This window comes from Microcaecilia unicolor, chromosome 10 (assembly GCF_901765095.1).
Source record: "Microcaecilia unicolor chromosome 10, aMicUni1.1, whole genome shotgun sequence".
NCBI lineage: Eukaryota > Metazoa > Chordata > Amphibia > Gymnophiona > Siphonopidae > Microcaecilia > Microcaecilia unicolor.
In genome coordinates, this window is record NC_044040.1 from 218,768,320 (window position 1) to 218,791,590 (window position 23,271).

The 23,271-nt window shown below is 45.1% G+C and overlaps 1 protein-coding gene across 3 annotated transcripts in view; it reads right to left on the reverse strand.

The window, feature by feature from the left end:
- LOC115479154 (cytochrome P450 2J5-like) overlaps window positions 1-23,271 on the reverse strand; it is a 137,880-nt gene that overhangs the window by 89,429 nt on the left and 25,180 nt on the right. The window contains exon 1 of one of the 3 annotated variants that reach the window (XM_030216934.1): window positions 1,177-1,195. The exons of the other annotated variants lie outside the window; for them this stretch is intronic. The gene's annotated coding sequence lies outside the window, so the exon portion shown is untranslated. Of the gene's footprint in view, window positions 1-1,176; window positions 1,196-23,271 lie in introns of those variants that run through there. 3 annotated transcript variants of the gene reach the window in all.

The window sequence follows — 23,271 nt, forward strand, 5'->3', positions numbered from 1 at the left end:
GGAGGGCCTACAGCCAGATTTGTACAACATTGGTGGAAGCGAACAAAAAGTTCATGCTAATATACCCCGCTACGCTACGAGTCAACCACCAGGGCAAATGGCAAGTGTTCATGACCCCCAAAGAAGCTCAAGAATGGGCGGCAGAGACACTTCAGTCACAGCAAAGCAGAGATAAATAAATAAAGGACTAAAGAGAACAGACTCTGGATTTAAGCAGCATGCAAAGCAGAGGCCCAGAGCCATCTAAGGAGGTATTGGAAAGGGGCCCACAGATAAAGTAAATGGCGGGGGAGGGGGAAACCCCACATCATTGATCTCACTATTTCTCTCCTATGTTAGGTGGGGGGAATAGAAGGGTTTGTACGGGGATGGGTAAGGAGTTAAGGGAGGGTGGGAGGGAAAGGGTGGGGCAGAAGGGTAGGAAGGGGGGAAGCAAACAAGCGTTGACCATGACACCACACATTTCTAAGAAGTCCCATAGCACAACAAGAGAGACCTGGGTAAATAGAACAACTCATAGTGTCTCGGGTGAGGCTGGGCACCTGAGGCAGACATATAAATATTATTTGCCATATAGAGTCCCACAGTTAAATGCACATTAAAACCATCAGATTTGCCTCCTGGAATGTGGGAGGCATAACGACCCCGATAAAAAGGGCAAAAATCTTATCCAATCTAAAGAGACAGAAAGTAGATATCGGATGTCTCCAAGAGACAAGACTTACGCCAGAGGAGCATAACAAACTAAAAAGGCAGTGGGTGGGAGAGGTGCACTCAGCATCCTCTGGGGATCGGAAAGGCGGAGTGGCAGTGCTGATAAGAAAAGGGAGAGGTACAAAATCTGAATTAGTGAAAGCAGATCCGAAAGGGCGATATGTTTTGGTACGGGTATGGGTACAACAGAGAAACTTCCTAATTCTGGGAATATATGGACCAAATATTTATGAGGCACAATTTTATCCTAATCTTGCTCGGATGTGCCTCCCATACAAACCTGAGCAGCTTCTGGTAATGGGAGACCTCAACCTAGTGGCAGATCCAAATGCAGACTGTTCAAACCCGAGAGTTGCTTCGAGAGGAGGACCCAGAGCGCATGTACTTAATTCTTTTAAGCGCTCACTCAATTTGGTAGACACTTGGCGTAGCTTACACCCTGGGGAGAGAGACTTTACTCACCTTTCCAGAGCACATGGCACACTTTCCAGAATAGATTACATATTAATAGCCCAGTCCGCGTTTACGTGGGTGCGGGCCGCTGAAATAGGACCAGAGGAGATATCAGATCACTCCATAATATGGATAGACGTGGAAGTACCAGGGTTTTATCAGCAGGGTAGCAGCTGGAGATTCCCAAACTATTTGTCCCAGAATAGTGAATTCCAAGAACATATCAAAAAGAAATGGGAGGACTATGTTCAGAATAATAGGGAACATGTGGATCAGCCTGGGCTGTTCTGGAGTGCAGCTAAAGCCGTACTCAGAGGAGAGATAATAGCCTTTGTACACGCTCATAATAAAAAACAAACAATAGCAATAATGAGACTGGAACAATCCTTAAAAAAAGCAAAAGCCAGATATATTAAGCAGCAGACTCAAGAACATAAAGACCAGCTTCGAGCAATGCAAGTGACGCTAAATGCCTTACTTCATGACCGAAGCAAGAGATACCTAGCATACCAGAAATTTAAATTTCGCAGGTTTGGAAACAGACCAGGGACGATGTTAGCAAACTTAGTTTCGGCGTGGGGACCACGCAAACCGATAATAGCCCTCCAAGATGAGACGGGTCTCCTGCAGAATAAGAGTGAAAGGATAGCCGAGATATTGACAAAATTTTTTTCTAGACTGTATAGTTCGCCTGAAGACCCAGAGGAAGGAGACATACAAAAAATTTTGGAACAGGCAGAGCTCCCGAAATTAACAGACAGTGAGCGAGCAGTCCTAGAAGAGCCACTAGAGGCTAGGGAGATACAGGAGGTGGTGAAGTCACTACCACTGGGATCCGCGCCGGGCCCGGATGGGTATACCGGGGAATTTTATAAAATTCTACCACTCTCATTTTATCCTGTTATTAGCGATTACTATGAACAAGTAGTTGGGGAGGGACAGTTCCCACATCATGCAAACGCAGCCTTGATCTCCCTGATCCTAAAACCTGGGAGGCCAGAGGGCCAGGCTGACTCATATAGGCCCATCTCATTACTCAATGTTGACCTAAAAATACTGGCCAGGATACTAGCAAATCGCTTGGCCGGAATTTTGCCCAGGTTAGTGGGTGAGGAGCAGGTGGGATTTGTTAAGACCAGACAAGCAGCCAAAAACGTGCGCAGATTACTATTAGCCATGGCGACCGGTCAGCTGACAAAAACCCCTACAGCCATAATTTCACTCGATGCTGAAAAAGCATTTGATCAGGTGGGGTGGACATATTTGTTCCAAGTACTGAGGCATATGGGATTTGGGGGCTGGTATTACAGAGCTATAGAATCCTTGTATGCAAATCCGTCTGCTTCGGTGATAGTAAATGGAGTTAAAGCAGAACCATTTAGAATATCCAGAGGCACCAGACAGGGATGTCCCCTATCCCCTACATTGTTTATCCTATCATTAGAACCCCTACTGAGACTTATAAAGAGAGCAGAGGGAATCCCCGGGGTGAAAGTTGGGGGGGATACTATAAAGGCCCTAGCTTTTGCAGACGACCTGATGATAATATCAGCCTGCCCGATGAGCTCATTGGACCAACTGCTGAGCCTAACAAAGGAATTTGGACAGATTTCTGGTTTCAAGCTAAATAAAAAAAAGTCTCAAATAATGGATGTATATCCGAGTGGAACCCAGCAGGAGAAGGAAAGTTGCCCCATAGTCAGAGTGGAAGAGAAAATTAAATACCTTGGAACCAACATACCGCAAGATCTATCTAAATTATACCAAGAAAATGTCGAGCCCTTGCTTGAGACCACTCGCATAAAACTACAGTTGTGGGAGAAATATCCGCTGTCCCTTATGGGACGAATTGCTATTTATAACATGATGATAGTGCCAAAGTGGCTCTATAAATTTCAAACCCTTCCACTTTTTCTTAAGAAAGAAGATGAAAAACGCTTGCACCGGTATATACAGCGCTTTCTGTGGAAGGGGAGGAAAGCACGCCTCCCAGTACGGACGTTGCAAATACCAAGAGAATATGGAGGATTGGGATTGCTCAGCATCAGGTATCTTACAATAGCAAGTGGCATGCGACATATTTCGGATTGGTACAGATCAACCTCAGACTTTTCAGCAACAAATCTGGAAACAACATTAACACAGGGAATACATTTCAGTAGCCTGTTGCATGTGGGAGGCGGTCAAGCTCCCAAAGTCCTACAACAATCGCATATAATGCCCACGGCAAGGGCGGTCTGGAAGTGGGTTTGCCGACACCATCAATTTTCTGGACGAATTACGCTTTTTCAAGCAATTTGCAATAACCCACAATTCCTACCAGGAACTCTACACCGTAGATTTAACCAATGGCAGCAGAGAGGACTGGTATACTTGCATCAGGTCTTGACATCAGAGGGGAGAACCAGGCCTTTCGTGGAGCTTCAGGCCCAGTTTAAATTTGATGAAAGAGATAGATTCTACTACTGGCAATTGAGACATTACATAAACAGCTTGCCCTGGGAATGCCTCACGGAAGATGTAAAGGAGGAGATTTCCTCAGCCTTTTCATTTAAGGCACAGGGCAGGGTGTCATTGACGATGCATCACAGACATTTAAGAGACATGACAGAGGAAATAGATTATGTAGCTCTGGCCCAGGCATGGACTGAGGAACTGCAAATGACCTTAACGCCTCAAATACTACAGGAATACATTTATTCGACGCAAAAATCATCAAAGATGATCCAATATTGCGAAATGGAATACAAATTTGCATTAAGAACTTACATTCCACCAAGAAGAGCCTTCCATATGGGCATCTCTCCAGATGGAGCATGCCCAAAGTGTGGGACGCAGGGCGCGACACTAGGGCACATGTTCTGGACTTGCTCAAAAATACAAAGATTTTGGACCAGAGTAATACAAATGTCATCCAGTATGTGGGGCGCCACATGGAAGAAAGGGCCGCTGTTGCTGTTCGGAAGACCAAGGATAGTTCAACCAACTACAGCAGGCTTCAAGGGATTTACTGGTAGAGCTGTACTGGCAGCGAAAAAACTTATTCTCACAGAGTGGATTACAAACAAAGAACCGACTCTGCAGAAGTGGCGTGAGTTGTTGATGGATTACATGAAATTCGAAAAGAGATTAGCAGATTATAGAGGAGAACGGAGATTCACAGACAAAGACTTTTATAGACTATGGACCCCATTTTGGCAATCAATACCCCCAGGGGGTAGAGGACATATATTAAATATATGAGAAATGGTCAATGCTACAATCAAGCAGAATAGTCATTACTTAAAAGGGACGAGGGCGGGAGATGGGAGGAGGGGAGGGGGGATGGAGATGGGGATAGAGAGGGTGGAAGGGGGGGGGGGGGTAAGATTTAAAGAGTTAAATTTAAAGTTTGTGACTACACAGAATACTGTACTGAGACTGGGAAGGGGGAATTTCTCTAACCAGACCTATGTATAACTTTAGAATAGATTCGCATGGAGAGAGAGAAGATTTTGTTAAATGTTTTATTGTAATCACATGCAAAACAATAAACAAATTTTGAAATAAAACATGAAACAAGCATGATTTCTAGAGAGACAGGAATACTGATAATAACTTGATTGAAGGTTGGTAAGGAGAATGCTTATTCCTGATTCTGACCCCATCACAGCCTTGTCTGCCTGGACCCTTCCTTTCTGTTAGCATCCTTTTCATACAAGTAATGTCTTGGCATCCCAGGGGTGACCTGTTGACAATGGTCTGACCCTAGCCTCTGGGATACTTCCTGTAGAGGCAAAACTAGACAATCCTGCCCTAATGGTTCCTCTCGATCTATTATGTCTCCCCAGTTCTCAGAGGGAGCCCTTGGTATTTCAAATCTGTTTGCAGGATATTCCTGAAGCCGTTTCAAAAGACTCAGACTCTCCAATTGACTGCTGAAAAGCAACTGGAGATAATGCTGGTAATATGCCACTGGGCTTTCCACAATTAAATTCTTATACACCTGCAAAAGGCATCTGATATGACTGTGAAATACAGAGGGAATCTGGCTTTCAAGGGAGGACAGTACCATGATCCATTCTTTAATGGGAGGGGAAAGTGAATCACACGGCTCTCCCAGTTGATAAATATTTTCACTCCTGCTTTGGGACTTTATGGTTGGATTTAGAACTCACCCAAAAATGTCAGGGACACTCACTAGAACAGACCCAAGCTGTCACAGGTCTTTAAATAGATAGCAGGTCATGAAATTGCACCAGAGCTTACTAAAGTCTAGACCAGCTCACTGAAATGCACTATCACCCCAGCACATTGGGCATACATGGTTTGTAACTATTGAAACCCCATGAAGGTCTCTCCCAATGTATCCTGGGTCAACTCAGTCTCCGCCCAAAGGCTAGCCAAGCCTAGCTCATCTAAATCTGCCCCAGTCTCTGATGTTAGGCCCTTCAAAGATTCCTTGAGCCAACCGGTCAATTTCTGTCTCCAGGGACCGATTTAAAGTTATTCAAAGTCGTTAACTCGCGACAGGATTGTGAAAAATTACAGAAGGACCTTACAAGACTGGGAGACTGGGCAGCTAAATGGCAGATGACGTTTAATGTGAGCAAGTGCAAGGTGATGCATGTGGGAAAAAAGAACCCGAATTATAGCTATGTCATGCAAGGTTCCACGTTAGGAGTTACAGAGCAAGAAAGGGATCTGGGTGTCGTCATCGATAATACACTGAAACCTTCTGCTCAGTGTGCTGCTGCGGCTCGGAAAGCGAATAGAATGTTAGGTATTATTAGGAAAGGTATGGAAAACAGGTGTGAGGATGTTATAATGCCATTATATCGCTCCATGGTGCGACCGCATCTTGAGTATTGTGTTCAATTCTGGTTGCCGCATCTCAAGAAAGATATAGTGGAATTGGAAAAGGTGCAGCGAAGGGAGACTAAAATGATAGCGGGGATGGGACGACTTCCCTATGAAGAAAGACTAAGGAGGCTAGGGTTTTTCAGCTTGGAGAAGAGACGGCTGAGGGGAGACATGATAGAGGTATATAAAATAATGAGTGGAGTGGAACAGGTGGATTGGAAGCGTCTATTCACGCTTTCCAAGAATACTAGGACTAGGGGGCATACGATGAAACTACAGTGTAGTAAATTTAAAACAAATCAGAGAAAATATTTCTTCACCCAACGTGTAATTAAACTCTGGAATTCGTTGCCGGAGAACGTGGTGAAGGCGGTTAGCTTGGCAGAGTTTTAAAAAAGGTTAGACGGTTTCCTAAAGGACAAGTCCATAAACTGCTACTAAATGGACTTGGGAAAAATCCACAATTTCGGGAATAACATATATAGAATGTTTGCAAGTTTGGGAAGCTTGCCAGGTGCCCTTGACCTGGATTGGCCGCTGTCGGGGGGGACAGGATGCTGGGCTCGATGGACCTTTGGTCTTTTCCCAGTATGGCATTACTTATGAGGTGAAAATCAAGTGTAGAGAGTTACCCGCAGAGCGTATAGGGAATGTGATATGCTGGGTTAGGCCAGCAGCCAGTGCTTTTCTTGCGCCGGTACGGCGTACCGGCACCTTTTTTTCTCAGGCTGACAGAACTCTCTCGCGGAAGTCTGAGTCTCCTCTGCTGAGCGCGCGGCTCTGCTGCTGTGGCGGCGGGTGAAATTTGTCACGTCACCAACCCCTTACCCTATCAGCTTCGGCAGGCAGGCCCAGCAACAGCACGCACCCGACTGCAACGAAGAGGTCACCTGGGCAATGGCGCGTGCGTGTTGTCAAGCCAGGTCCTGCTCCTGTCTGCCTCGAATCGCGCGGGACAGAGAAGAAGAACAACTGATGCCGTCAACAAGTGCTCACCAGCACAACTGCGCCCTAATGCCTGCAACAGGCAGGGTACAGCTGAGCACCGGCAGTGGGGCACCTGTTGTCCCCCCCCCCCCCCCCCCCCCCGTGACAAATCAGAGAGGCTGGTTTAGGGCAGCACAGCCCACAGCCTGAGAGAGAAAATGTCGTTGCCGGCGGTCTGAAAGACAAGCTGGAGCTTGAGAAAGAGGGGAGATGTCGGACCGTGGGCGGGGTAGAGAAGTGGAGGGGGAGATGGGGGATGGGAAGGAGAGTGGAAGACAGGGAGAGAAAAGTTGCTTTCTATGAAGCTTTGGGCTTTGTCGATTTGTGACTTGGAATATAGGACCTTTCCACGTCCTGAACAGGGGGTTACACTGAAGGAAGGAAAGAAGTTCTGAGGTAAAATATTTCCTTTGGGTTACCACAAACTTAATTTCTTACATGTGGAGAGCTTTAAGGATAATGGGTATTAATTTTGGTGGGGAATTCCTTCTGAAGGAAGTTGGCCTCTGAGAAACCAGCAATCACTTTTCAGGTCTCTTCAGCTCTTGAGTTGGTCTAATTGCTAAGGTGTGACTCACTTAGCTAGTACAAAACAGTGCAATACCTTAACCTGCTGCCAGTCAGGAAGCCTGAGGATGGGCACTGCCCATTTGTTTAAATATTTATTGGTTTACAAATAGCAGGAAGGGATAAGACAAATGCAAGATGATGTCTGTTAAATTGCTTAGTGAAAAGGAGATGTAAGGAAGCAGGGTTGTGGTAACCAGAGGCTAGGTAGAATTGGGGGGGGGGGTGTTAGAAGGTGTTTCACATATGACTGTTTTCTTGTTAAGGTTTTCATAGTGGTCCCCCCCTCCTCCACCAGTTTAACAAAGGTACCCCATACCCACAACCAGTACTTCTGCACCTATCTGGGGTCTCTGATGCCAGCCATGTGTGCTTTGCTAATCTTGGATTATTTACAGCCCAAAAGTACTGTGGGAATGGATGCTGTTTCCCTTCTTTGTCGGTTGGGGGGATAGTAACGGGATTGGAGAGTGCGGTATATCAAGCATTTAATAAATGTAAACATGTAGGAGGCTCATCACACTGTCTGTTTTACCTAGATTGTAAGCTCTTTGAGCAGGGACTGTCTCTATGTGTCTCATGTTCAGCGCTGCGTGCGCCTGGTAGCGCTATACAAATGTTAGTAGTAGTAGAGAAGCTAGACCGCGGGTTGGTTCTTGGTGTGTGTGAAGGCAGTCAAATGCATGTGTTTTGGTATCTGCTAAGGTCTGCATTTACATCTAGTAGATTAGAGAAAGCTTATGCTAAAGAATAAAGATACTGACATTTGCATCAGTTTACACCAACATGATCTCTAATTTGCTCTGGAAATGATTGATGTCACAAATACAGGATTAGGTCTTCAAGAAAATGAAGTATATAAAATGTATTGCTAAGGGCACTTATGAGCCAGAAAAGGCAAACAAACAGAGAGCACAATGTGGATGGCTAGATATAGTTCTGAAATTAACAAATGCTTTAGATTTTGCTTTATTACTTTTTGTTCAGAACTGATCCAGGTATAGGTAGCAGGTAGTGCAGAACTAAGTGATAGCAGGAAAGATTCGTCACTGCTTGAGAAACCTTAGTAAAGCTGGAGAAGAAATAATGAAACTTCAGTTTGTAGAGGAAATGGTTTTCATCAGCTTTGTTTAGGTCTATGCTGTTTTCACCGTTTATACATTTATTTTGCACATATGATGATGCTTCACTAAAATAGATTGATTTACACAGGGAAAAAAAGGAAGGTCTTTATTTGTTCCTGAAAGTTATGTTAGTGGACCTTTTTGTGTACTTTTTTCGTCCATTCATTTTATAGCACTTTACAGTGTTTTTAAATACCATCTATAGCAGAATTATGGACTTCTACATTTTTAGGTTCTTAATGCTGCTGGAATAAGGCAGGTCAGATTGTTAGTATTATACCCAGGCACTAAGATCAGCATTACTTATTGTAACTCCATCAAGATCTTCTGATATGTAGTTCTGTGTGGAACATCCTGTTTGTTATGTTTTATCAGTAAGAGATGTATTGGTATTCTAGGGACTGGTGTAATATTCTCAAAGATGCTTTTTATATGCTCTATGGCTGGTAATGGGGTGTGGCTACTGAAGGGGCGGAGCTATATATGGGGCAGAGCATTTATAGTAGCCCCACCCCCCAGGCTGCCCTGCATGAGTACCGGCACCTTTTTTCTTACAAAAAAAGCGCTGCAGCAGCTGAGGCAAAAGAGAGAAAAGATGCTGAGAACCCAGAGGAAGGGATATCATAATCACCAAGGAACAGGATGAGGAAAAACAAGGTGCAGGATTCAGAGGTAATGGCCATCAATTCATCCAAAGAGGCAACAGAAGGTGAAGGAGGTTGATATAAGATTGTCAGATGAAAGGCAGAGGAGGTGTCGGTGATCACTAAAGACTTAAAAAGGCAGCCTGAGAGGGGGGGGCGTATCAAGATGGCGCCATGAGCAGACGTTTGGTGAGTTCGCTCCAGCCAGCTCCGTTAACTTTAGTTGTTTGCTACGAAATTATGCCTCATTCCAAAAGAAAAGGAGTAGTCCAGGTAATTCCCCCACCTACCGGGATGTCCACTCCGGCGAGAACGGGTCTGAAGCGTTTCTACCCCGCTGTTTGACAGACAGTAAGCGGGGTGGATTCCTTGGTGGGAGGACCTGGTGAAGCAACTCCCTCGCTGGAATGTGAAATATCTGTAAACCCCCCCCACCCCCGCCGCTCTCTATGATTCCTTCAAGCCCTGCAGTTGCGGTGAATCGAGAGGAGAAACCAACAGATACCGGAACGGCAGAAGTTGGCAGACCCAGTGGGACAACCGACTCACCGATGACATCTAAACCAGCCGGGAAAGAAATGGAGGTTAATCTGGGGACAATGTGGCTGAAACTACTATAGATGGAAAAAACCTTACTACAGTCTTCCGGAATGGTAAAAATTCTAGGCATTAAAATGCAAGAATTGAAAGAATCTGTGGATATGGTCAAACAAGATTTTTCACAAAAAATTGAGAATGAATTTAAAGTTGCAGTGCTGAAAGATAATATGGACATAAGGAGAAAGATTGAACAAATTGAAAATTACAACAGGAGACTGAATTTACATCTGCTTAATTTTCCTAAAGTGTATGGGGTTTCCCCCCTAGATCTATTTACTAGATTTCTTAAAGAAAATTTAAATTACCCACAAGAAGCAATTCCTCCCTTAAATAAAATTTACTTCATACTAAATACGATTAAAAAAGCGGATGAGGCAAATAATGTTCAATCTGGAAATGAACTCGATGTGGAGAATCTTACAGAGATCCTGGAACAGTCGATAGAAAGGGCGACGCTGATAGTAACTTTTGTTTTTCAACAAGACCTGAATGCCATAATGAGACTTTATTTTAAAACAGCGAACCATAATTTTGGTGGGAAAAAAATATGGCTGTATCCGGATGTGACAAAAGTAACTCAGCAAAAGCGAAAACAGTTTCTTTCAATGAGATCTAAAATAATAGATTTGGGAGGTTCTTTTGTTCTAGCATACCCATGCAAATATATTGTGAGGTTTAATAATGCCAAACTTGTATTCTATATACCTGATCAGCTTAAGTTGGTCCTAGATTCTAAACAACGATAGAGACAATGGAAATTAGACTGAGAAATACAGCGTCATATTTTCTTGTATAATAAATATTATAATAAGTGAAACTTCACTAATTCCTAACCCCCCTAAGCTTCTTATTTTGGGGTCTAAGAAAGCCATTTAATATGTAAAGTCAGAAGATAATGTAATGTACCACGCAACTTGAAAACAATCCACGAACTAACCAACTTCCGCAAACTACTGAAGACTCATCTCTTCGACAAAATTTACTGTAAGGAGCAATACACATGAAGTCCACACTCACTATTCCAGAAATACACCAATACATTCTTTTCTGAACTCTCATCCCCCGTAATCTCATCACACTTAAACCTCACTCACAGAAAATGTTATACCGAATGTTCTTTTGCTAAGGTTCTATCACCCTAGCAATTTCCCGTTGTCTCTTTCCATTGTTCCATTGTTCTTTTCCTTGTCCTATTCCCTAACGACACCTCGACTTTGTCTCGCTTAACTTCTCACAATGTAATCCATAACTGATTGTAACAAATTGCATTTCCATTATTTACTATGTATTGTAAGCCACACTGAGCCCGCAAATAGGTGGGAAAATGTGGGATACAAATGCAATAAAATAAATAAATAAATAATGAAATGTTTTATTTGTGGCTATATTTTACGTAACAGTATACCTCTGTTTAAGTTTGTTGAAAATTAATAAAAATTATGAACATAAAAAAAAGGCAGCCTGAGATGAAGGGAAGAGACAAAGAAGCAGGTAATGATGTCCCTACAGCGTGCTGGCCGGGGTGCATGAAGGGAGAGAATGCCTAAGGGACATGTCTCGAGAACAGAGGCAGTATCACCGAGGCTGAGGCAGGTCTCTGTAACACAGAGAATGTCGAGTGTGTGTCGTGAAAAGATTGGAGATTTGATGTGATTTGTGTCAAGGAGAACATGCATTATTCAGATCAAAACGGAGAGGTTGCTGTGACGGGGGCCATGCAGGAAGGGCACAGGGTGCAATGACTGACACAGGAACCAGAGTATGGGGTTGAAGGTATGGTCAAGGAGCAAATGGCCGACGATTGCCGACAAGGACTGGGATATCATAATATTCTGATCAAGAGCAGGTGTGGGGGAAGCGATAGGTGAGTCTATAGTGTAAGAGTAAAAAGAGGAACAGCAGCAAAGGACAAGAAAAATGACAATTACAGGGAGAGGTTGAGGGCACACAAAGAGCATGACCTTGGGGTGGTGTTAAGGATGTGGTAGGAAAGGTGCTTCTTTGTATAGACATGCCAAGAAAAGCAGGAATGCAGTGCATAAGCTCTGAAATGCAACAGCAACTCCCCCCCCCCCCCCCCCCCAAGGATACTCAGCCCTTGACAGTCAGTGGTTTTTTTACCAAAGTTTTTTAAAAAAGCACGGATCGAAACACATTTCTCCACAACTCAAGCTGTCATCCCAAACATCTTAAAAACAGCCTTCCTTTTTCCCAAATGCTAAGGCTAAGACGTAGCTGTTCTGACTCGATTATGTTCAAAACACAGGCGGAAGAATTAATGTCCAACTTACTGAAGAGGGGTTATTCCAAGTCTGTCCTTAAAAAGGCATACCGTAGGGCTAAGTGCAATGATAGGGATCTACTTCTGAGAAGTACATCAAAATGTCAAACAGAAGAGAATAATTTCACCATGGTTATGCGATATACCGAACATAGTCCCTATCTTGCGAATCTGGTCAAAAACAGATGGGATATCATGAGATCAATGAGCGCATTTGAAAACACTAATTTACGCATTGCGTTTGCCAGGACGAACAACATCAAGGAGATTGTCAGCCCAGCAGACGCAAGTCTTTCCATCGTTAATAAGAAACAAGTCTTAGGACATTACAAATGTGGACATTGCCAGATATGCCATATTACTGAACAAACTAAACAGTTTGTGAATCCTAAAACTAATAGGATTCATAAGTTATCGCAATTCACAAACTGTTCTTCTGATCATGTTATATATTCCCTACGTTGTCCTTGCAATAAGATCTATATCGGCATGACAACTAGACCATTAAAAGTGAGAATCATGGAACACAGATCCAATTTACGTAGATCAGCTGTCAAAGAACCAATCGTTGAACACTGTATCTCTTTAAAACACTAATTTGAAGATTTACGATGTTCAGTATTAGATCAGGTGGGAGCAAATCATCGAGGAGGCAATCGAAAACTTACTCTATTAAGAAGGGAAGCAAGGTGGATCTTTGAATTCGATACCTTAGAACCTAACGGGCTGAACAATGCCATTGATTGGCACAATTTCTATTAACATCTGACCATAACGTGCATGATAGTATTTTAGTCAGCTGATTGTACGTGGACGCTAAGGCGCCATCTTGAAGCATTGCAGATGTCCGGTTAATAGTATGTTTGACCGTGGTGTGATCTTTAGGTGTGCAACTATTATATTGTTTTCTTTCAAATTATGATTTTTGTTCATTTTAGATTTTCAGCATATTCCAAAGCACTCCATTCCTGAAGAAGCCATGTTTCTAGGCGAAACGGGTTCCCGTAGAACGGACAGTGATGAGTGCCTGGTTCCAACACATTTAAAAGCTAAGTGTTACTTTTTCCGGATGTGTTCTTCACCAGCCAATCGTCGAGATATGGGAACACGTGTACCCCCAGTCTGCGAAGTGCCGCTGCTACTACAGCCAAGCACTTCGTGAACACTCTGGGCGCAGAGGCGAGCCCAAAGGGTAGCACACAGTACTGGAAGTGACGTGTGCCCAGCTGAAATCGCAGATACTGTCTGTGAGCTGGCAGTATCGGGATGTGCGTGTAGGCGTCCTTCAAGTCCAGAGAGCATAGCCAATCGTTTTCCTGAATCATGGGGAGAAGGGTGCCCAGGGAAAGCATCCTGAACTTTTCTTTGACCAGATATTTGTTCAGGGCCCTTAGGTCTAGGATGGGACGCATCCCCCCTGTTTTCTTTTCCACAAGGAAGTACCTGGAATAGAATCCCAGCCCTTCTTGCCCGGATGGCACGGGCTCGACCGCATTGGCGCTGAGAAGGGCGGAGAGTTCCTCTGCAAGTACCTGCTTGTGTTGGAAGCTGTAAGATTGAGCTCCCGGTGGACAATTTGGAGGTTTTGAGGCCAAATTGAGGGTGTATCCTTGCCGGACTATTTGGAGAACCCACTGATCGGAGATTATGAGAGGCCACCTTAGGTGAAAAGCTTTCAACCTCCCCCCGACTGGTAGGTCGCCCGGCACTGACACTTGGATGTCGGCTATGCTCTGCTGGAGCCAGTCAAAAGCTTGTCCCTTGCTTTTGCTGGGGAGCCGAGGGGCCTTGCTGAGGCGCACGCTGCTGACGAGAGTGAGCGCACTGGGGCTTAGCCTGGGCCACAGGCTGTCGAGAAGGAGGATTGTACCTACGCTTGCCAGAAGAGTAGGGAACAGTCTTCCTTCCCCCAAAAAATCTTCTACCTGTAGAGGTAGAGGCTGAAGGCTGCCGGCGGGAGAACTTGTCGAATGCGGTGTCCCGCTGGTGGAGCTGTTCTACCACCTGTTCGACCTTCTCTCCAAAAATATTATCCGCACGGCAAGGCGAGTCCGCAATCCACTGCTGGATTCTATTCTCCAGGTTGGAGGCACGCAGCCATGAGAGTCTGCGCATCCAGGGCCGGTCTTAGGCAGAGGCGACCGAGGCGGCCGCATAGGGCCCCGTGCCTAAGGGGGCCCCGCGCGGCGCGCCTCAGCTCTGCCTCGCCGCCGACTGCCGCTGCTCGCTCGCCCGCCCTCCACCCATGTCAAACGACGGGACTCTCCGCGTTCCCCTGCTTCCCCTCCCTCCAGGCACCTGAGCCCCCCTCCCGTCCGAGCCCCCCCCTCCCCGACCCGCGAAACGACCCTCTTCTGTCACCCGACCTGGCCGGCACCTCACCTGACCCAACATTTCAAAAGAAATCTTCAAGCGGCGATGCCTGCGTCTGACTAGAAGAAGAGAAACCGCTTCGCGGTTCGTCCATTGGCCGGCCTTCCCTCATGTCCCACCCTTGCGGAAGTTACATCAGAGGGCGGGACATGAGGGAAGGCCGGCCAATGGACGAACCGCGAAGCGGTTTTTCTTCTTCTAGTCAGACGCAGGCATCGCCGCTTGAAGATTTCTTTTGAAATGTTGGGTCAGGTGAGGTGCTGGCCGGGTCGGGTGGTAGAAGAGGGTCGTTTGGCGGGGAGGGGGGGCTCGGACGGGAGGGGGGCTCAGGTGCCTGGAGGGGGAGCAGGGAAACGAGTCTCGTGCTGGACAAGGGTGGAGGGCATGGGGGACAGGGACGGGGGGTTACTGGACTTGGGTAGATGGCAGGGGGGGGGTTGGACATAGGTGGATGGCAGTTGGCAGGGGGGACAGGAGGGTCGCTGGACATGGGTGGATGGCAGGGGAGGGGGGTTTCTGGACATGGGTGGATGGCAGGGGAGGGGGTTTGGACATAGGTGGATGGCAGTTGGCAGGGGAGGGCAGGAGGGTCAGTAATTATAAGTTTTTGTATAACCATAGATATACTGTAGATAAGAAGTATTGAGATAATTGAAGTGGTGCCAAGATGGTAATTTCAAACCAAAAACAAATTAGACTGTACCAGTTAACCGTAAGACTCAGAAAATTTGATGGCCTGATAGGATACCTTCTGGAATGGATGGTACCATGGTGTATTAACCCTGGTGTCACCCTATGGGATAGGGTGAAGAGGGGAATGTTAATATGTGGCCTAGCTTCAGACCTACCACTGGAATAGTGGTGGGCTAAGCTACACAGCCTAAAGCAACTGAAAAAGTACTGACTAGGCCAAATAACAAGCTAATGATGTCATATTTGAGAATCTGCAAAAAGCAGGTCTGAACAATGGGTCTTAACACAACCAGGTACAACTTTCTAATTGAATATAGCACCTATAATGAAAGAATAATGGGTAAAAGGAATAAAATGAAGTTTTTAAAATGGGACTTATTTACCATAAGATGGCACACAGATCATAAGATGTTATGAAAGGTATTACAAAAGGAAGATGTGAAACTGATAAAGATATTTTAGTAAACGAGAAAAACAAATTGTTCCAAAAACATGTTGACATCTACGGAAGTGTGGAAACTCTAGAAATAGATAGAACGGAAAAGAGTTGGGTACAGATGAACATCTGGCCGGATAAGAAAGTATGATCTCAGAAATTGAGAAATATTAGAAAAAAAGGTACCTCACAATAGACTTGTATTGGGACTTGGGGCTATAAAAGAGATAAGATTTTGAGAGAGAGTTGGAGTCCTCCCCAGCACTTCTCAGACGGCGGAGCTCTATGCGATTGAACCCAGAATCTGTTTTGATGTCTGTACTTAATTGAAAACTTGGTAAGAATAAAGCCTTCTCTCTGAAATCTATCTCTGTCTTTATTTTCAAGTATTCTTCACCTTTCATTGATACTACAAACTAAGCCACACACACAACTAACACTCAATGTCTATATAAATTACTGTTGCATTTTAATAGAATACATGTAGGTACATAGATGACCAAGGATTCACTTAGATCCTGATAGACAGAAGGCCATGGTCATGGACAGTATCCTAGACTTACGCCTTCTGGTATCTACACAACAGAGATATCACTGGGATGGAATATCAAAAGGATTTAGGCAGGCGGCCCAACACATAGTGGAAGCGCAGACCCTTTGTCCCTGGAGAAGGGTATTCCTAGGGCGCAAAGAGGGCCTTTAAAATTTACAGGTCGCTGGACATGGGTGGATGGCAGGGGAGGGGGTTTCTGGACATATGTGGATGGCAGGGGGGACAGGAGGGTCGCTGGACATGGGTGCATGGAGGGGAGGGGGTTTCTGGACATAGGTGGATGGCAGGGGCGGGCAGGGAGGACAGGAGGGTCACTGGACATGGGTGGATGGCAGGGGAGGGGGGTTTCTGGACATATGTGGATGGCAGGGGGGACAGGAGGGTCGATGGACATGGGTGCATGGAGGGGAGGGGGGTTTGGACATAAGTGGATGGCAGTTGGCAGGGGAGGGCAGGGGGGACAGGAGGGTCGCTGGACATGGGTGGATGGCAGGGGAGGGGGGTTTGGACATAGGTGGATGGCAGTTGGCAGGGGAGGGCAGGGAGGACAGGAGGGTCGCTGGACATGGGTGGATGGCAGGGGAGGGGGGTTTCTGGACATAGGTGGATGGCAGAGGGGACGGGGGGGTTGCTGGACATAGATGGATGGCAGGGGGGATAGGAGGGTTGCTGGACATGGGTGCATGGAGGAGATAGAAATGCTGGACATGGATGGAGGCGAGGGAAGAGTGAGGAAGCGATGAGGTGAGGGAAAAGGAAGAGAGGAGAAAAAGTGCACATGGATATAGAAAATAGGCAGAAGCTGGATCCACTGGACAGTCAAGTCTGCAGAGGACCCAGCTTTTACTTACGGATGTAGGGCAAGAAATGAAGAAGAAAGGCGGAAAGGAAGCCCTGGAAACGGAGTTAAGAGGACAGATACCAGCACAATCAGATACTGAGCCAGCATGATCAGAAAAACGAAGTTACCAGACAACAAAGGTAGAAAAAAACTATTTTATTCAGGATTTATTAATTGGAATATGTCAGTTTTTGGAAATGGTGGGGGTTCCCTAGCGTTTACAAGCTGCCGTCATTTAAAGATAATTTTATGCACTGAGATATGTTGGGCATATTTTATTATTAAAAACAGTTTTGCTGGATTACATAAATTATACGACTTGGAAATTAAACAGTGTGATATGAATGATAAGAAGTGGATTCAATGAGGATTTGCACCACACCATTGCGCTTGTGACGCAAAGAACATAACTGTTCAGATGGATGTGAGAGGCAGTTAGATCTGATGAACCCCGGACAAAAGAAGACTGGCCGGCACGAGCCGGTTCGGGCGGGAAGACGGCCGCGCATGCGCGGTGCGCATCGGCGCGCGAGGACTAGCAAAGGACTTTGCTAGAAAGTGTTCCGATTGGAGGGGCTGCCGTGGATGTCACCCATCAGTGAGAACAAGCAGCCTGCTTGTCCTCGGAGAATGCTGAATTTTATGACTAAACATTTGTGGATTTTACATAACATAATACTGCCTAAACTGTCTAGGAAAATGATGGTAAATGTGTTGTTCCAGGGGAACCGGTGAGTCTGACGTCGGTGCCGGGGAAAATGGTAGAGGCTATTATCAAAAACAAAATTACAGAGCACATCCGAGGACATGGATTACTGAGACCAAGTTAGCACGGCTTTTGTGTGGGGAAATCTTGCCTGACCAATTTACTTCAATTCTTTGAAGGAGTGAACAAACATGTGGACAAAGGGGAGTCGGTTGATATTGTGTATCTGGATTTTCAAAAGGCGTTTGACAAGGTACCTCATGAAAGGCTACAGAGGAAATTGGAGGGTCATGGGATAGGAGGAAAGTCCTATTGTGGATTAAAGACAGGTTGAAGGATAGGAAACAGAGAGTGTATTTCTGTACCCTGAAATGGTGATGCCATTACAGGTATTTGTAAGCCACATTGAGCCTGCAAATAGGTGGGAAAATGTGGGATACAAGTGCAATAAAATAAATACATAAATAAATAAATAATCTGATTATCTTCAATTTGAAAAATACTTGCCTAACTATTTTAGTAACTTGTGGATTCATAGATAGAGAAGAATAAAAAAGGATCCCTAAATTCTGGATACTATTATTAATAGAAGTCGTTTATCACAAAATCTCCAGGTACATCATCACAGGAGATGACTAATAGATAAAAATATTTGTGTTTTTGCAATGTTGCGTTTTAAGAGATTTTCATGTAGCCATTGATTTACTGCATTCAAGCAAAGTCTTAGCATTTGAAACACATCCTCTATAGATTTATCAATTTCAATCAGAAATTGAATATCATCTGCGCACAATATAAATTTCAAACCTAGATAATTTCAACAATCTGCAGAGTAGTAATAAAAATATATTAAACATCATTGCTAACATACACGCTGCTTCAATGGATTTAGCCTGGTCATAAGTACATAAGTATTGCCATACTGGGACAGATCAAAGGTCCATCAAGCCCAGCATCCTGTTTGCAATAGTGGCCAATCCAGGTCACAAGTACCTGGCAAAATCCCAAAACAGTACAATACATTTTATGCTGCTTATCCTAGAAATAAGCAGTGAATTTTCCCCAAGTCCATTTTAATAACGGTGTGTGGACTTTTCCTTTAGGAAAGCCATCTAAATCTTTTTTAAACCCCGCTAAGCTAACTGCTTTTACTACATTCTCTGGCAACGAATTCCAGAGTTTAATTACAAGTTGAGTGAAGAAATACTTTACTCAATTTGTTTTAAATTTACTGCTTTGTAGCTTCATCACATGTCCCCTAGTCCCAGTATTTCTGGAAAGAGTAAACAGACACTTCACGTCTACCCTTTCCACTCCACTCATTATTTTATAGACCTCTATCATATCTCCACTCAGCCGTCTTTCTCCAAGCTGAAGAGCCCTAGATGCTTCAGCCTTTTCTCACAGCAAAAGTTTGTCCCTGTTAGAAACAATGAAAACCATGGGGCCAATATTCAATGTAAGTGGGAAGGAGAGAGACTTGTCATCACTCCCCGCCCCCCCCCCCCCCCCCCCCCATATTCAGTGCCGCTGAATATCATCTCTGACAAATGCCAAAAAAGGGGCAGGTCAGGGGCAGTACTGAAGGCAGCGTTAGGGAGTAGCCCAGAGCCCTCATAGCAAAGTGGCCAAATATAGATCATTACACAATGTGATACCCGCAAGCGAGCCTTCTCCGGAGTAGCCCCCACACTCTGGAATGCATTGCCTGAAAGGCTCCGCTTAACACAAGACTACCTCTACTTCAGGAAGCAGGTGAAAGCTTGGCTCTTCAACCAGGACTTTAATGGAAGAAGTAACTAACTTGTTAGTCTCACTCACACACACAAGGATTGACTCGGGCTGCACATACTGCAGCGGGACATATTTATCCACTCCTACCCTAGCTGAAATAATATTTACCCATCTCTCTGACCTCATGTGCAACTTTCTTCAAATCAGTCACCTTACTTTCTAACTCTTCCCACTTTCTCACCCTTCTATATATTACATCTTTGCTTTACCCTTCGCTATCACCTGTGGAGGGGCATAATCGAACGGGGCGCCTAAGTTTTCAGGAGGGCGTCCTCGCAGGATGGCCCCATAAAGGGGCGGGGCAACCTATATTATCAAAACAAGATGGACGTCCATCTTTCGTTTCGATAATACGATCGGGGATGCCCAAATCATGAAATTTAGGTCGACCTTACATAACCCTGGGCTCCTCCCTAATGCTGCCTTCCCTCCATACTGCTCCTGTCCAGCCCCTTTCTTTAGCTGCGATGGTCAGAGGCGATATTCAGTGGCACTGCCCTGCTTTTGTGCCGCTGGGTATCGGTGGGTAGGTGGCTACAAGCGATTTAAGTGGGCAGGAGTCTCCCCACTTAAATCGCTTTTAATATCGGCCCGTGTATCTGAATTCAAGAAAGCTTGGGACATGAACAGGATGGAATAGTACATGGCATGGATTGTTGGGCAGACTGGATGGACCATACAGGTCTTTATCTGCCGTCATTTACTATGTTACTATGATACTATGTGCAGACTAGATAGGCCATATGGTATTTATCTGCCTTTCCATGAACTCAGGGAGACATCCACACATTAGCAGGCACAAATCCTAGCATCCTAATTCCAGGTACCGGCAAGCTCAGTCTCACAAAGCCAGACGTCATAAGTACATAAGTACATAAGTAATGCCATACTGGGAAAAGACCAAGGGTCCATCGAGCCCAGCATCCTGTCCACGACAGCGGCCAATCCAGGCCAAGGGCACCTGGCAAGCTTCCCAAACGTACAAACATTCTATACATGTTATTCCTGGAATTGTGGATGTTTCCCAAGTCCATTTAGTAGCGGTTTATGGACTTGTCCTTTAAGAAACCGTTCAACCCCTTTTTAAACTCTGCTAAGCTAACCGCCTTCACCACTTTCTTCGGCAACGAATTCCAGAGTTTAATTATACGTTGGGTGAAGAAATATTTTCTCAGATTTGTTTTAAATTTACTACACTGTAGTTTCATCGCATGCCCCCAAGTCCTAGTATTTTTGGAAAGCGTGAACAGACGCTTCACATCCACCTGTTCCACTCCACTCATTATTTTATATACCTCTATCATGTCTCCCCTCAGCCGTCTCTTCTCCAAGCTGTATAGCCCTAGCCTCCTTAGTCTTTCTTCATAGGGAAGTCGTCCCATCCCCGCTATCATTTTAGTCGCCCTTCGCTGCACCTTTTCCAATTCTACTATATCTTTCTTGAGATGCGGCGACCAGAATTGAACACAATACTCAAGGTGCGGTCGCACCATGGAGCGATACAACAGCAAGTTTTAAATTACGGAAAAACTCAAAAAACACTAAGATGGAGTCAGCAGTCCAGCAGCGAGAGGGGTGCTATCCAGTCTTTTGCATTGAGTGTCACATGTATGATTATCTCCCAATTGGTGAGGTGTCATATGTGTGTGCCCGATGCAAAGAGCTCCTAGCTCTCAGAGAACGTGTCCGTTCCCTTGAGGCTAGAGTAGCAGACTTGATGGAGCTGAGGGAGACAGAGAGGTACATAGAGGAGACCTACAGGGATGTTGTAGAGAAGTTCCACCTCCAGTCAGGTAGCCCCTGTGCTACCTTGGAGGAGGGAGGTCTCCTAGAAGGAGAGCATCACCCTGGTGAAGTAGGAAGTACTCCTGTAGCCAGGACCTGCCCACCAGGGGATGTATTATCCTTTCGCACCGAGGATATATCTCCAAATGTTGCCCGGGAGGGAAAGGTTAGGACAGCTGTTGTACTTGGTGATTCGATCATTAGGCATATAGATAGCTGGGTGGCTGGTGGACGTGAGGATCGCCTGGTGACTTGCCTGCCTGGTGCGAAGGTGGCGGACCTCACGTGTCACCTAGATAGGATTCTAGATAGTGCTGGGGAGGAGTCCGCTGTCTTGGTACATGTGGGTACCAATGACATAGGAAAATGTGGGAGAGAGGTTCTGGAAGCAAAATTTAGGCTCTTAGGTAGAAAGCTGAAATCCAGATCCTCCAGGGTAGCATTTTCTGAAATGCTACCTGTGCCACGCGCAGGGCCCAAGAGACAGGCAGAGCTCCAGAGTCTCAATGCGTGGATGAGACGATGGTGCAGGGAGGAGGGCTTTAGATTTGTTAGGAACTGGGCAACATTCTGGGGAAGGGGGAGCCTATTCCGAAAGGATGGGCTCCATCTTAACCAGAGTGGGACCAGGCTGCTGGCATCGGCGTTTAAGAAGGAGATAGAGCAGCTTTTAAACTAGAAATGGGGGGAAGGCCGACAGTCGCTCAAAAGAGCATGGTTCGGGATAAGGTATCTTTCAAAGATATCACCATAACAGGGAAGATAGAGTATCCTGATAGTGAGGTTGCAAAAGAGATTGTAGTAGATCGGGTATCTTTAAATAACAATAAAAATCAGACAAAAGATTGCCAATTAATACTGTCAAGTACTAAGCATGATGTACTTAGGAACAACAAACATAGTTTGAAATGTCTATATGCGAATGCCAGGAGCCTAAGAAATAAGATGGGGGAGTTAGAATATATTGCACTAAATGAAAAATTAGATATAATAGGCATCTCTGAGACCTGGTGGAAGGAGGATAACCAGTGGGACACTGTCATACCGGGGTACAAATTATATCGTAGTGATAGGGTGAATCGGATTGGTGGAGGGGTAGCATTGTATATTAACGAGAGCCTTGAATCAAATAGATTGAAAATTCTGCAGGAAACAAAACACTCCTTGGAATCACTGTGGATTGAAATTCCATGTGCAAAGGGGAAAAGGATAGTGATAGGAGTGTACTACCGTCCGCCTGGCCAGGACGAACAGACGGATGCGGAAATGTTAAAGGAAATCAGGGACGCAAACAAACTGGGCAACACAATAATAATGGGGGATTTCAATTACCCGCATATAGACTGGGTTAATGTAACATCTGTACACGCAAGGGACATAAGATTTCTTGATGAAATCAAGGACAGCTTCATGGAACAGCTAGTTCAGGAGCCGACAAGAGAAGGAAAAATACTAGACTTAGTCCTTAATGGTGCTCATGATCTAGTGCAGGGGGTAACGATACGAGGGCCGCTTGATAACAGTGATCATAATATGATCGGTTTTGATATTGGCATTGAAGGAAGTGAAACTAGGAAATCAAGTACGCTAGCGTTTAACTATAGAAAAGGTGATTACGACAAAATGAGAAAAATGGTGAAAAAAAGACTGAAAGGAGCAGCTCGCAGAGTAAAAAACGTGCATCAGGCGTGGATGCTGTTTAAAAACACCATCCTGGAGGTTCAGGACAAATATATTCCACGTATTAGAAAAAAGGGAAAAAAGACTAAACGTCAGCCGGCGTGGCTAAACAGTAAGATAAAGGAAATCATTAGAGCCAAAAAACAATCCTTCAGAAAGTGGAGAAGAGAACCAACTGAAAGTAACAGGATAGATCAT